The 13,796-nt window shown below is 35.8% G+C and overlaps 1 long non-coding RNA gene across 1 annotated transcript; it reads left to right on the forward strand.

The window, feature by feature from the left end:
- Positions 1–711: 711 nt before the first annotated feature.
- On the forward strand, positions 712–1,629 carry LOC132803330 (uncharacterized). The gene is made up of 3 exons (XR_009638470.1): positions 712–867; positions 1,298–1,419; positions 1,524–1,629. It is a non-coding gene; the product is annotated as an uncharacterized LOC132803330 (long non-coding RNA).
- The last annotated feature ends 12,167 nt before the right edge of the window (positions 1,630–13,796 follow it).

A 13,796-nucleotide genomic window follows, 5' to 3' on the forward strand; every position in this document is an offset into this window, starting at 1 on the left:
GCATGAGGCTCATTCGATCAATCACTGGTAATCTTCTCCTCTCCATTTTCAAATTCTTAAGCTTTTCCCCAGACATTTTCTTACTTGTTTCGCTAATAATGAAATAGTTTTTTTTAAAAATAAATAATATATTTTAGATTGTTATTGGGACGGAGGAACTACACAAGCAGTGTCTCTAATTTTGATTTTCTTGTAGTGATTTTGGGATATTTTTCTTTTTTTGGGAGAAATTGTGAAAGTTGTGTTCTTTTTTTTTTTTTTTTTTTTTTAATAACGGTGGTGGTAGGCATTTCTTGCTGAAAGATATGTATGATGATATGATGCTAGATGGAGTACAGCCAACTAGGGATACATTCCATTCTGTCATCGTTGGAACCATGAAAAGCTCTTGCTTGCAGGACGCTTTCTACTTTTCTGACCAAATGAAATCCATGGGTTTGGTCCCTGATGTATGTATTTACATATATATGCTTTTTCTTTTTTTTTTTTTTCGTTTTTGTTTTTTTTTCGCATGGATCTGCATTAATTCTTATCTGCTGAATATTAGATTCTTTCAAGATTGGAAATTTTGTATAAAGTTACTTTGTGTTTTTTTTTTCTTTTTTTTTTCCCCTAGCTATTACAATGTATTGCTTTGTGTTATAGGTTACTTTATACAACAGTTTAGTTTCTTGATGTAGTGCAGATGAACTCTGTCACTGTTAACTCGAGGCCAAAGTGCTTGGTTGGCATTATTTTTTATGGTTACCCTTCTTATTCTAGAATGTATGCAGAAGAAACAAGTTACTACTTTTTCTCTAGGTGATTGATGAAATAGATGGAGCTCTTGGTGATGGCAAAGGTGCTGTGGAGGTTATTCTAAAGATGGTAATTGTGTGTTTTATATTATTATTATTATTTTGGGTCTTGTGTGTTTTCCATTATTGAATGCTGCTTATTGATTAAATTTAATTGTCTGCACACTTATTTGTGTTTTAATATAATTGTAGTTATAGTTATTTTATTACTATAATTGTTGTTTGTGATTGAATATAACTGCTTTCGTTGTTATCAGTTATTGTTGTCATGTATAATTCTTGTTTTCCTTAATGTTTAATGCAAACTGTCAGTTATTGCATTTACTTCATTATCAACATGAGAATCATAAGGGAAATTTACTGTTTAAACTCCATGGTTGCACATTATATACGTTAATAGAAACCTCCATTTCTACCGAGGGTAATATATTCAGCTATGGTGGTTTTTATTTCCCAGTGCTCATTATATTTTTCACTTTTATTTTATGTTGTTCATATAGGTTTCTGCAGATAAGAAGTCTGATACAGGGAAGGAGAATTTTCCAAATGAAGAAAATCATGAAAGTACATAGAAAGTTTATCATTCATATGGAGTTTCCTTTTCATGATTCCCTGGAAAATGGTACTTAGAAAGTTTATCATTCATATGGAGTTTCCTTTTCATGATTCTTTTCATGTAAACTAGATAGTATTTTTTGCTTATTGACAGCTACTTGCTCTCTGCAGGGTTCATATATTTGTTCAACCAACAATTAATCGTGTTGTCAGCAGGTGATCCTTGACTACCATGGCTGATGTTTAATTGCTGTGACAATTTCAAGCCTTTCCATTTATGATTTCATCTGTTTTATAGACATTTTAGATACTTTGTTGCTTTCATGATTTCTGAAATTTTGTTAGAATTTCTGATATGAAGTCAGTGAATGGAAATAGGATATTTAGATGGAAGACTTAATTATTTTGATTATCCAATTCAATCTTCGGGACAACATATCCACTTGCATACTTACTACTTACAAGACAGTTTGATAATGACTCGCTTTGTGATATTTTTCTTCCTTTGTTGATGTCTAGACCAATAATTCTACTCTTCACAGTTTGCATATAGCATTTATCGCATATGAGGACAGCTAAGGTCTTCAGTTCTCATTATATTTATTTAAAATTTTTTTGAGGGAATCCCTTATTTTATTAAATCAGAGATGCTTTTTTGTCAAGTATTAAAAAAAGTTAGTCATTTTTTTAGGTTGAGATTTAAAACAAAATGCTTTAGTAATTTTCCTTAATTATTTACAATAATTATTTTCTTTGAAACCTGTATGCTAAATATTGTAACTAACTGCAGATATTTCGTTTGATTTCATCCAGGTATAAAATCTGTCTCCGTTTTAGTGGAGGTGCCCCATATGCTTTTAATGGTGTCACTAAAGTTTGGCATTATACCAATTGTGGTGCCAGTTGGTGTTCGAGATTTTGACATTGATGGGGAACATTGGGTCAATTTGGGATTGATACCAACATAGGCTTTTGTAGGAGCTGTAATATTCTCTAGGAGCTGTAATATTCTCTAAGAGGTGTAATATTCTCTTGTTTTTATTCATAAAACACTTGTACAATTTCCTCTTGCTAATTCAGATTTTGTTTTTAGTTTTTGTACATGATTCTCGTGTCAATATGATGTGTAAGGATCCAATTTCATTATTAAATTCTCCATATTATTTGATATGTGGAGAAGCAATAAATAAGAAGGATGATAATTTAAATGGATGGTATCAATCACTTTTACATGAACGGCTCCATGGTAGTATGTCCAAATGAGACTTGTTAGGAGGGAATTAATTGTCTGGCTTTTGTAAACTATTTAAATACATGGATATGAAAGTGTAAAATAAAAATAACAGTTTTCCATTTCTCCTCTACCCTCATTTCTCATTGACTGTCTCGAATACAGGTGAAAATATTAAAACAATTTTTTTGACCATCTTTCATTTCTATCTACCCTCATTAACTTCTGTCCCTCTCTCTCACTATCCCTGCTACCACATTAAATGTATACTGTGTCTTCCTCTCTCTTTCTCTTTTGTTGGTTAGGTACCTTTCAGCCTTTCTTTGCATTGACGAACATTGCAGAAAATCCCAAAATCTCTTCAGTTCAGTTCACTCTCCCTGCATCATCTGAAAATCTTCATTGTGGAGCCCATACACTTCAAAAGGATGTAATTAAATTGTACGTTTCTGCAGATCGGAGTTAACGATTACCTGCTATGTGGATATATATACATAATTTGGCTTTATGCTACTTCTTTACATAATTTTTTTTATCATTTATAATAATTTTTTTCCATCTTAATGTTTTGAAATCATGAACTCCCAATAGTAAACATAAATGGCTTAATAACTAAGCCAAAAAATAAATACAATATACTTCATATTAATTTTGTTAATTGATTTTACGAAAAAAATTTCCTAAAATATACTTTACGTATAGGTGATGGATAAAGTCAAAATCAAATAATGACTTAGCCTTAGCACAATACTAGCAGTGAGGAAAAAGTATGAATTGGTACGAACAAAGGACGCGTTGTAAACTATAAACAAAAAATTAAATATAATATTATAAAAATGAATCAAAAATGTTTTGTTTGAATTCACAGAAAGATGATATCGAGGTCAAATTTAGAGCATTAGACCTTTCAATGGATCGATTTAATTAATAAATATATATATATTAGCCTAAGAATAAGAATTTAATTAGTCAATATTGTATTAAAAAAATAACATTTACATGGTCAGAAAGGGAAAACATTGACCAACTATGAAAACTCGTTTGTTTTTTGTATCCAGCAGCTAGTACCTTCTATCAGCTTTCACAGGGTGTGTTATAAATATAAATATGTGTACATATATGGCAACATTTTTCCCTTAAACAATATTTGTACTCATTTACATAAAATGCATTTGTATTTTATCTTTACTCATTTACTGAAAATTCATTTGTATTTGTATTTAAAATGCTATTCCACTAGGCGTTAATAACATAATTGTTTGGCTTATTTTCTGTACTCATTTACTAAAAATGTATTTGTATTTTTTCATTACTTTTGCTTTAGGATTATAGTTAAACCTTCCAGCAAAGATTCTATGATTACAGAAGTAAATACTTAGTATGTTTTGAATTGGTAAACTCTTTGTGCTCAATGTCACAAATTTTAGTTTTACTGTTCTACAATGGAACATGGAGTGTATGTTCTGAAGGTACCTGGAGATACCAACGTCAAAGAACGAAGATTATACGTATCAAAAGGAATTGTACGTTGGCCGAACTTGAAGATGTTGTCTACAACGCTCTCAACTTAGATTCTACACAACATCAATTAATCTTCAAGTTCATATACCATGTGTGTTTGTCATGTGAGCCGTACGTTGTGGAAAATGATGAAGACCTACAAAGTTTTATAGAAGAGTATAGTTCACACAGACCTCAAGACAGATCTCCACTTATTGTTAATGTGTTATCCAGGGTTCCAAAGAGTATTAATACTGCTGGATGTGTTGTGAATAGGATACCTACAAGTTCAGGATTTATGACTACTACCCCACTATTTGCAGTTCCCGAGACAGCTACTTGTACCTCTGATGCCGACAGTCCCCAACGAACGAACTTCATGTGTCGGAAACTCAACCTGGATTTTCTGAAAATCAAATTTATGAAAAACAATGTGCAATCTGTGGAACATGATCATGATAATGAGCGCTTCAACATTAATGATATGAATGAATATCGTGGACATGATTATGATCAAGATGAACAATTTGAGGTTGAGGTCAACACTGATCGTAGTGAAGATGGGTTACGAGACATTTGTTGGACCCAACATTTGGGACTTTCAGCCGGTGATAGTCGACATGGTGAGTCTTCTTATGGTAGTAGTCCAATTGATAATGTGAATGATGATGTGCTTGCCTCTCCTTGTACCGAAAACCATTTGGACATTCGACAGGATTCTGCCGCAACCATGGCTGAACTTAGGGTTAACCATCGCTTCTCATCCGTCAATGCCCATGAAATCATTCGAATCAACCAAATCTTTGCGAGTAAGAATGCGCTACAGAAGAAGATTAGTCTTTATGCACTAAGGAGAAATTTTGAATTCAAGGTCAAGAAGTCGGATAGAGTCCGATATGAGGTTGTATGTGCAAACGACAATTGCATGTGGCGAATGCGTGCTACCAAACTACATGGTGATAATACAGAGGCCTTCATGATTAGGGCCTTCAAGGATGAGCATATTTGCTCTTTAAATATCATGAAAAGGGATCATCGTCAAGCAACAAGTTCAGTTATCGGAGACATCATCCAGCCAATGTTTGATGGGATTTCAAGGCAATACAAACCTCGAGATATCGTGCATGACATTCGCTCTAATTACGAAGTAAACATAAGCTACAACAAAGCATGGGCCGCTAAGGAAGTTGCACTATCAGGTTTGTGGGGCACGCCAGAAGATTCATATGCAAAACTTCCTTTATGGAGTCACGTTTTGAAGAGCAAAAATCCGGGCACGTTTACTCGAATTGAAACTGATGATCAAAACAGATTTTTATATTTTTTCATGGCATTTGGAGCTAGCATTAGAGGGTTCCAGCATATGCGGAGAGTCGTAGCTGTCGATGGAACTACACTGAAGAATAGATATAGAGGTTTGTTATATATTGCATCATGTTTGGATGGGAACAATCAAATTTATCCACTTGCTTATGGAATAGGCCTTGGGGAGACGGATGCGGCTTACACGTGGTTTTTTGAGAGCTTTAAAGAAGCGTTTGGGGATGATCCAAATATAGCTTTTATATCGGATAGACACAAGAGCATTGCAAAAGCAATACGTACAGCTTTCCCTAATAATCACCATGGCCACTGCATATATCATCTTGGTACAAATTTACGTGCTAAGAAGTTTAAAGGTAATGTCAACGCGATTATATCAACTTTTAATGATGCAGCTAGAGCATATATTGTTGAGGATTTTGATAAGGCCATGCAGCTTTTAGAAGGGGTTAGTATTGAAGCTGTACAATATCTCAAGGATGCAAGTCCTTTAAAATGGGCTAGATCACATTTTCCAGGCAATAGATACAACATAATGACAACTAACATTGCAGAGAGCATGAACTCTGTGCTTATTGATGCTAGGGATAAACCTGTTTTGCCATTACTAGATCACATTCGTGATGTCTTGCAAAGGTGGTGGTATGAACGTCGAACTAACGCTGCTGCAATGCAAACTGCTGTTACTAATTGGTTGGAAAAAATCATGCAGGACCGCTCAAATAATGGCAGAGGCTTACGTGTTATGCCAATGAACTTATATGAGTTTCAAGTTGTTGGCCATGGCATGTTCGTTGGAGTTGTTAACTTAGAAAATAAGACGTGCTCATGCAAGGAATTTGACATTGATGGATTTCCTTGTGTCCATGCAATTGCAGCATGTAAACATCGACATATTTCTCCATATTTCCTTTGCTCGGCGCATTACTCAGTTGACTCACTCCGTGATGCATATTCGGAAACCATATATCCACTTGGAGATAAATGTCAGTGGCATGCTCCAGATGATGTCATAAACCAGGTTGTACTTCCACCTCAAATTGGCAAACAGTCAGGAAGACCGAGAAAGAAGAGGATTCAATCTCAAGGAGAGGAGCGTCATCAATATAGATGCGGGAGGTGCAAACAGGTTGGTCACAGCAGCCGATCATGCTCTGCCACCGTACCTCTTGATAGCACTAACAACCAACAGCACCACTGAAATGAACGCCCATCAATCGCATGATGCTATATTCAGACAATGGGGCCATGTTATGTGGTATGCGTATGTATGAAATGTAGTCAGGAATGCAATTAGTTGCTCAACCGCGTAACATGTGTTTTGGCGTAATAGACGTTGGCTTTATGTGTTCTTTTATTGTCAAATTCATCTGTCGTATTGTTTTGATAACATATCATTCCGTCTTCAGTTTTTGGTTCAGTTGTTTTTATGTTTCTTACTATTGTATGGATGATATTATTGCCCAATGGTAATGACCAATGCATCATCGGTAATTGACATTTGTACACCATCGTAAAAGACTCACGACAATTCCATCCAGCAACTTCAATCATGTGTGTTCCAACCAATAACATGCTAAATGTAGCATTATTAATTATAAATTCTGACAAAGTAAGTGATCAAACGGCATTAAAAAATAACAACGATCAATTTGTTTTTGATTTAAATATTACCGAAGGTTTCGTCGGTAATTACCGAAACCCTATGGCAATCACATTTTACCAATTTTTTGGGCTCCACAAGTCCCCTAATGTGTGTTGAATGCAAAAAAAATGAAAAATATGGATTCTAAAATTATCCTAAGGAGAGAAAATCCCAAAATTGCTTAAAAAGTTCTCAAATTTTCTAAAAACATATGAGGACTGTACACGATCGGTAATTCCCAAGGAAACCGTCGGTAACCAACAAATACCTTCTGGAAAAATTACCGACGATTTCATCGGTAATTACCGAAAGTGCAGAGTCAATCACATTTTACCAATTTTTTGGGCCCCACAAGTCCCATAATGTGTGTTGAATGCAAAAACAAGCAAAATATGGATTCTAAAATTATACTAAGGAGAGAAAATCCAAAAATTTCATAAAAGTGTCTCAAATTTTGCAAAAAAATTGGATGTTTGTTCACCCTCAGTAATTCCTGAGGAACTCGTCGCTAACCAACACATACCCTTTGGAAAAATTACCGACGGTTTCATCGGTAATTACCAAAAGAATACAGTCAATCACATTTTACCAATTTTTTGGGCCCCACAAGTCCCATAAAGTGTGTTGAATGCAAAAACATGCAAAATATGGATTCTAAAATTATACTAAGGAGACAAAATCCCAAAATTTCATAAAAGTGTCTCAAATTTTACAAAACAATTGGATGACTGTACACCCTCGGTAAGTCCCGAGGAAACCGTCGGTAACCAACAAATTCACCCTGGAAAAATTACCGACGGTTTCACCGGTAATTACCGAACGTGTCCATTCAATCACATTTTACCAATTTTTTGGGCCCCACAAGTCCCATAATGTGTGTTGAATACAAAAACATGCAAAATATGGATTCTAAAATTATACTAAGGAGAGAAAATCCCAAAATTTCATAAAAGTGTCTCAAATTTTGCAAAAACATTGGATGACTGTTCACCCTCGGTAATTCCCGAGGAACTCATTGGTAACCAACATATACCCTCTGGAAAACTTATCGACGGTTTCCTCGGTAATTACTGAGGGCGTACAGTCATCCAATTTTTTTGCAAGATTTAACACACTTTTATGAAATTTTGGGATTTTCTCTCCTTAGTATAATTTTAGAATCCCTACTTTGCATGTTTTTGCACTCAACACACATTATGGGACTTGTGGGGCCTAAAAAATTGGTAAAATGTGATTGACTGTACACCCTCGGTAATTAGCGACAACACCGTCGGTAATTTTTCCAGAGGGTATGTGCTGGTTACCGACGGTTTCGTCGGAAATTACCGAGGGGGTACAGTCATCCTATTTTTTTTGAAAATTTGAGACATTTTTATGAAATTTTCGGATTTTATCTCCTTAGTATAATTTTAGAATCACTATTTTGCATGTTTTTGCATTCAACACACGTTATGGGACTTGTGGGGCTCAAGAAATTGGTAAAATGTGATTGACTGTATACTTTTGGTAATTACCGATGAAACCGTCGGTAATTTTTCCAGAGGGTATGTGTTGGTTACCGACGAGTTCCTCGGGAATTACCGAGGGTCAACAAACATCCAATTTTTTTGCAAAATTTGAGACACTTTTATGAATTTTTAGGATTTTCTCTCCTTAGTATAATTTGAGAATCCATATTTTGCATGTTTTTACATTCAACACACATTATGGGACTTGTGGGGCCCAAAAAATTGGTAAAATGTGATTGATTGTATTATTATGGTAATTACCGATGAAACCCTCGGTAATTTTTCCAAAGGGTATGTGTTGGTTACCGACGAGTTCCTCGGGATTTACCGAGGATGAACAAACATCCACTTTTTTTGCAAAATTTGACACTTTTATGAAATTTTGGGATTTTCTATCCTTAGTATAATTTTAGAATCCATATTTTGCATTCTTTTACATTCAACACACATTATGGGACTTGTGGGGCTCAAAAAATTGGTAAAATGTGATTGACTGTGCACTTTCGGTAATTACCGACGAAACCGTCGGTAATTTTTCCAGAGGGTAGTTGTTGGTTACTGACGGTTTCCTCGGGAATTACAGATCGTGTACAGTCATCGTATTTTTTTAGAAAATTTGAGAACTGTTTAAGCAATTTTGGGATTTTCTCTCCTTAGGATAATTTTGAAATCTCTATTTTGCATGTTTTTGCATTCAACACACATTATGGGACTTGTGGGGTCCAAAAAATTGGTAAAATGTGATTGACTGTACACCCTCTGTAATTACCGACGAAACCGTCGGTAATTTTTACAGGGTGAATTTGTTGGTTACCGACGGTTTCCTAGGGAATTACCGAGGGTGTACAGTCATCCTCTTTTTTTACAAAATTTTAGACACTTTTATGAAATTTTGGGAGTTTCTCTCCTTAGTATAATTTTAGAATCCATATTTTGCATGTTTTTACTTTCAACACAGGTTATGGGAATTGTGGGGCCCAAAAAATTGGTAAAATGTGAATGACTGGACACGTTCGGTAATTACCGACGATACGGTCGGTAATTTTTCTAGGGTGAATTTTTTGGTTACCGACGGTTTCCTCGGGACTTACCGAGGGTGTACAGTCATCCAATTTTTTTGCAAAATTTGAGACACTTTTATGAAATTTTGGGATTTTCTCTCCTTAGTATAATTTTAAAATCCATATTTTACATGTTTTTGCGTTCAACACACATTATGGGACTTGCGGGGCCCAAAAAATTGGTAAAATGTGATTGACTGTACACCCTCGGTAATTACCGACGACACCATCGGTAATTTTTCCAGGGTGAATTTGTTGGTTACCGACGATTTTCTCGGGAGTTACCGAGGGACTTATCGAGGGTGTACAGTCATCCAATTTTTTTGCAAAATTTGAGACACTTTTATGAAATTTTTGGATTTTCTCTCCTTAGTATAATTTTAGAATCCCTATTTTGCATGTTTTTGAATTCAACACACATTATGGGACTTGTGGGGCCCAAAAAATTGGTAAAATGTGATTGACTGTACACCCTCGGTAATTACCGACGAAACCGTCGGTCATTTTTCCAGAGGGTATGTGTTGGTTACCGATGGTTTCCTCGGGAATTACAGAGGGGGTACAGTCATCCTATTTTTCTGGAAAATTTGAGACATTTTTATGAAATTTTGGGATTTTATCTCCTTATTATAATTTTAGAATCCCTATTTTGCATGTTTTTGCATTCAACACACGTTATGGGACTTGTGGGGCCCAAAAAATTGGTAAAATGTGATTGACTGTACACCCTCGGTAATTACCGACGAAACCGTCGGTAATTTTTCTAGAGGGTATGTGTTGGTTACCGACGGTTTCCTTGGGAATTACCGAGGGGGTACAGTCATACATTTTTTGGGAAAATTTTGAGACATTTTTGTGAAATTTTCGGATTTTATCTCCTTAGTATAATTTTAGAATCCTTATTTTGCATGTTTTGGCATTCAACACACATTATGGGACTTGTGGGGCCCAAGAAATTGGTAAAATGTGATTGACTGTACACCCTCGGTAATTACCAATGAAACCGTCGGTAATTGTTCCAGGGTGAATTTGTTGGTTACCGACGATTTTCTCGGGACTTACTGAGGGTGTACAGTCATCCAATTTTTTTGCAAAATTTTAGACACTTTTATGAAATTTTGGGATTTTCTCTCCTTAGTATAATTTTAGAATCCATATTTTGCATGTTTTTGCATTCAACGCACATTATGGGACTTGTGGGGCCCAAAAAATTGGTAAAATGTGAATGATTGTACACCCTTGGTAATTACCGATGAAAGCGTCGGTAGTTTTTCGAGAGGGTATGTGTTGGTTACCGACGGTTTTCTTGGGAATTACCGAGGGGGTACATTCATCCTATTTTTTGGGAGAATTTAAGACATTTTTATGAAATTTCGGGATTTTGTCTCCTTAGTATAATTTTAGAATCCCTATTTTGCATGTTTTTATATTCAACGCATGTTGTGGGACTTATGGGGCCCAAAAAATTGGTAAAATGTGATTGACTGTACACCCTCGGTAATTACCGACAAAACCGTCGGTAATTTTTCCAGGGTGAATTTGTTGGTTATCGACGGTTTACTCGGGACTTACCGAGGGTGTACAGTCATCCAATTTTTTTGCAAAATTTGAGACACTTTTATGAAATTTTTGGATTTTCTCTCCTTAGTATAATTTTAGAATCCATATTTTGCATGTTTTTGCATTCAACACACATTATGGGACTTGTGGGCCCAAAAAATTGGTAAAATGTGATTGACTGTACACCCTTGGTAATTACCGACGAAACCGTCGGTAATTTTTGCTGAGGGTATGTTTTGGTTACCAACGGTTTCTTCGGGAATTACCGAGGGGTACAGTCAATCACATTTTCCCATAACATGTGATTACCCTAGGATTTCGGTAATTTCCGACGAAACCTTCGGTAATTAAATATTTTTGCTAATAGGAGAACGTTTTCGGAACATTTGGGCGCATTGATGAATGTATAATTTGCATGTTATTGCCGAAAACACTCCATTAGCTGACTATTTGGAGAAAAAAAAAATGTTAATTCATATTACCAAAAGCGTTTCTGTAATTACCGATTGTGAATCGGGAATTATCAATGTACCATCGGTAATCATCTTTGCTTTAATTTTTACCACAACCGAGGGGTTTTTTTGTTTTATTTTTTTTTTCAACGGTTGTCATTAGTAAAGATAGGTTCAGCATATTAAGATAACATTAGTATAGAGTGTCATAACATTAAACATACGATCTACGTTGAAAGTTTATTAAAGTACAAATCAACAGCATATTTTTTTTCTAAAAAACATAATGTCTTGCGGTCACTACTCATGTATTCAATAAATTTCAAAGTGTAGACGCCACAATCACCCCTGCAGAATAGCATTAATGAAAACCAACCACATGTATTTTCACACGTAACCACAATAAAACAGCAGCAATACAAGTTGTTTGAAATGACAACACATTCATACCCATTATCTTGGCGGGGTGCATCTTTGATCATGGTCATCGTGAATGGATCTAAAGTGGGAGGCACGTCCGGATTCTTCTCGTAATATCCCCCATCCCTTAATAGGTAAGGCAGCATATACGTAAGGCATTCCGCATTCTTCAACTCTCTATTCTGGACATATTTATTTCCCATATTTGGATTGTATAAATCAATATGTCGGGCCTTCAAGTCCACACATGCTGCCAACCAATACGCGCCTCCATTGGTGACAGGGATGTACACCTGCAAATTAGAACATAACCTCATTATCCACAAAATGGGAAACTTAGTGAGAATTTTTTTCAATATATGTAGGGACTTACATAATCACATATCCACCATGACACGCTAGGTTTGGGTGACTTCCCACACACATAGCTACAAAGGGTCGCATCACATGAATATGTGCTACGAGATGCCCTCCATATGGGATAAAGCCCTTTGATGGATGACTGCCAAATAATGAAATATATACAATATAAAATATCATCAATATAACATTAAGCAACGTAGTAACATCCCATCATCTTACCCAAAATAACACGTCTAATATGGCACAGGTGTTGGTGAACATCTTCTCATTATCAAATTGCCTTTTTCGTATGAAATACAAAATAGTGTCAATATGCTACAAAACCACATTAAAGGAAATAAGTAACAAGTGCGAGCTGATAGATAAAACATCATTCCAAACGTAGAAACACAATGATTTTACATGAACATAAAGCATATAACTTACATCGGAATTCAACCATCCTTCAGAGGTAAGTAGCTCAGCGAAAAATTTCTTTCCCACCGTCATATAAGATGTACACACGGTTGCTTCCTTCGGTGCCACCCTATACCACTCATCGAATGCCCTCTCCTTTGATGCATCAATAGGTCGATTAAGATTAAATTTGACCTTCTTTTTACACAGGTCGGTGTAAGGAGAGATGACGTGATGTGACTGGTGGTAAACTCGACCGAACCGGCTTATATCACCAACGTTATGCGTCCGATCTTCCACCTCAATCTCAGCTGATTGGTCATGATGTGGACTGTCAGCTGAAGCACCGATATCCCACCCGAAATGCAAAGGCCAATATGGCACCAACGCCCAGGAATCCTCCACATAGGGTCTTCCAGGTACGATAGGCTTAAACAGTGTAGTACAATCATCATCCTCCTTCCTCCCATTGGAACCGTCTATGGGTGCATCAAATTCTTTGGCTTGCTCTCCAAAAGACGGTGCCACAGGGGATGATGGTCTAACCGAAGATGACGGTGAATGGCTGTGCATGTGATGCTCGGCCTACAAAACACAATGGTTATTTTTGCAATTCCCAAACTCTAACAACAAATAATTGCTGAATTACAATATATAATTTAATAATGCTGAAGCACTAAAGTAAAGTATACTAAGTTGTCTAAATGATACCTGATACCTTTGTTGGGCAATAATAGAACTAAGCATCTTCCTTAACGCTGCCATCTCTTTATTTAATTCATCAAATTTTGCCTCCAAGCAAGCAAGCTAATCAATATCAATATCCAAAACATAAGTCAACATATATTAGTACAACATATGAAATACAAATTTGCATGCAAGTAACAATTGCATACCCTGAAATTAGCATCTGGAGGGCCACTAGAATGCTCCTCAGCTTTGGACGCATCTTTAGCACTAACATCTTTAGCACCAACTATTGGTG

Source organism: Ziziphus jujuba, chromosome 3, assembly GCF_031755915.1.
Source record: "Ziziphus jujuba cultivar Dongzao chromosome 3, ASM3175591v1".
In the NCBI taxonomy this organism is placed as follows: domain Eukaryota; kingdom Viridiplantae; phylum Streptophyta; class Magnoliopsida; order Rosales; family Rhamnaceae; genus Ziziphus; species Ziziphus jujuba.